The sequence below is a fragment of the Panicum virgatum genome, chromosome 2K (assembly GCF_016808335.1).
Source record: "Panicum virgatum strain AP13 chromosome 2K, P.virgatum_v5, whole genome shotgun sequence".
Lineage (NCBI taxonomy): Eukaryota > Viridiplantae > Streptophyta > Magnoliopsida > Poales > Poaceae > Panicum > Panicum virgatum.
Window position 1 is genome coordinate 39,352,050 of NC_053137.1, and position 3,051 is coordinate 39,355,100.

A 3,051-nucleotide genomic window follows, 5' to 3' on the forward strand; every position below is an offset into this window, starting at 1 on the left:
TCTCTCTCTTCTTTCATCCCCTGCACTCGAGAGCAGGGCAGAGCAGCTCGCTGCCACCTGCCGCTGCTGTACCATCGCTGTGTCACCGTCTGTTGCCGCACGCCTGGCCACCATGCGCCACAGGAGAACAACGAGGACGCAATGACAAACAGACGCTGCCAAGCGCCCGCACGCCGTTGACCCAGGGCCGGAGCGGAGGAGCGTGCACTGCACCGCTGCTACCTTGCTTCCCTGTCGAGGCCGCACCGCTGCCCCTGCCGCCGCCTGACTATCTCGCTATGACACCGCCTGCCCATGAGTGCCCTCCGCATGCCACTACGCGCCACGAGAGCTAGACAAGCACTCGGCGACGCGCACTCGACGTCGCCGGCCATTGATGCTGCTCCCTGCGCCGCGCCCTCCACCCGCACTCCCCACTGCAGAACCCCTCCCCCTTTCCCTTTTGCTTCACCAAGAGGCGTTCTCACACCTCCCCTCTCCATTCCGCCGCTCCCAGAGCCTCCCCTCCCCTTCCTGCACCTGGAACGGCGCCGCCGCCCCACCATATCCGCCGCCGCCCGAGCTCCACCGCGGAGCCCCCTCCTCCACCCCACCTCATCCCAAATCGACACCCCAGCCACCTTCCCCACCGCCCACTGAAGCTCCCCGACCCGCTCGCCTCCGCCCAGGGCCGCCAGAGCGGCGCCGCCGCAGCCCGCAACCACCGCCGGCCACCTCTCGCCGTGGGCGAGCCACCACCGGCCGCCCTGACCCCAACCAAAACCATCCACGGGTAGCCCTCGAGCCCCTGGTGCTTTTCCCCCTCTTTCCTCTCGCCGCCGGTGAACAAGAACGCTGGATTTCGGCCACCCGCCGCCTCCTCTGTTCCAACTCCAACCAGGGACCTGATTGCTTCGATTGCAAAAGTTCCAGGGGCCTAGATGCAAGATCTCGTTTTCTTTTCTTTTTACTTTCCAAAAACAGCAAAATTGTAAAATCGATATAAATTCGTAGAAAAATTGGAAAAATGCAAACTCAACTGTTCTGGAATCCCTGTGACTAGATCTACAACTTTTGTTACATGCACTTTCTATTTTGCTCAATAGTTTTTTCTCTATTTAAAATACAAAGAAAATGTAGCTTTTATTGTATCTCAAGTTGTATCCACTGAATATCTACCATTTTTGGTCAGTATGTTGCATGTTAGAAGGTTAGCCTTGGGTAAAAGTTTGGTTGCCAGTTGACACTCCTAGCTATAGGTTTTATTTAGGACATGATGTATGCCTAGAATAAATAGTTTTATTTATCCAAGTTGTTCTAATATGATTCATGGGCTAAAACTTTCAATGTACCTTTATTTTGGTTCCTAGTTTCTACAGAAAAAGTTTGAGAATTTTTAGTTAACCCCAATTGGACCAAATGATTTTTGGTAAGGACAAATACATTAAATCAAGGAAAATAGTTCCTATACCCAGAAAAACATGACATTTTGACCATAGGTCTATTATGTTCACCTAATCACTCTGTAAAAATTTGAGGCTCAGTATCACAGTATAATGGTCTGTATAAATTAATCTTGATCTATGCCACTATAGATTGCTTTATTTCTCATGTCTTCTGTAATGCTTAGTTAAATCTAAAAATTTTATAGCAGCTTCATAATAGGATCATCAACACTCGGTTTAAGTTTCATTACCAGTACTATCATGGTTTGGCTTGTACACTTTAATATTGATTCTAGTAGTAGCAGTTTACGCTATTTTTAATGATTAATCTGCTTGATGAAAATGTCTGAAATTATTGACAGTAGGTTTGTGTCTAAGCAAAGTACTCTGGATAAAAATCAGTACTGGAAACTATCTTTAGCAATAGTTATGAATAATCCATGTTTGTTCTTGAAAAATAGCCTTTATGAAAAGGCAAAACCCTCACTTACTTAATGTGAAAAAGTTAATCTAGATAATACTCTATAAATGATTGCCCAAGGAGATGTAAATGAAATGTTTTACAACTTTATAGTGAAGTAAATAATAAATTATTATCGTCACACAACTCATACATGTGCATTTCATATAGATACGACTACTCTCGCTGACGGTACATACGAGCTGGTGCCGGAGTCCAAGAGTGAGCAGCGTGAAGCTCAAGTGAATCTAACTGAGTCCTATATACTTGTACATTTAAATTTACAGGAGTTGATTGAAACTTTAGTTGCATGATCCTAGGTACCTATGTTTGAACACTAGTTGGTTTAGGTCGCTAGATAGCTATGCTAATGATTCGGTAGAAGTCGAGTGATTTCCTGTCACTCGCGAGCTTATAGGAGTTGAATGACTACTACATGCTGCAATCATAAGGTCCATGGGCGGGGCTATGGTACTTGTTGATGCCCCGTTTGTTTAGTGAAAAATGTAAGGCCGCAGTGTGTGGTAGTGGTGGTTAAGTGTTTAAACGTACTAACCACATGCCGAGAAAACTGGAATCCAGCTCTGATCTTCAAAATTGTCGGTTTCTTTCACTCAAAATCATTCATGCCCTAAATCCAAGGTTCCTCCTTTGTTTTCACAGATAATTCAGATGAGGAAAGATTTGTTTTGAGGAGGAGCAAAAATCCTAATGTTCCTATTGGGACAAGGAGATCCATGAGGCAACTTTCCAGAGGCACCTTGCACATTGCAGATGAGCCAGAGATTCAGTAGGAAAACAACACCTCTAGTGATGATGGGAGGAAAGTGATCCAAACTATCAGGAATCACCTCCCCATGGGACAAGAGAGGAGTGGTAGGCCAGTTCTGCCTGGCAAATCCGGAAGTTCTGGATTTGCAATCCGGAGGTTCCGGGTTTTGGGCTGACAGAACGGACCTGCTTCTTTTATCTTGCTTTTGTGTGAGATATCTATCATATACATCACATATTATTTGATCACACATTTGTTTTGCACTCTACGGATGCTAAGATTTAGGGGGAGCTCTTTGTGTTTTCTTGTGAATATGTGCAAAAGGGCATTTGAGGCCAAATCGATTGAATTCCATTCAATGCACATAGTAAGGGGGAGCTCCTACAAAATCTGAA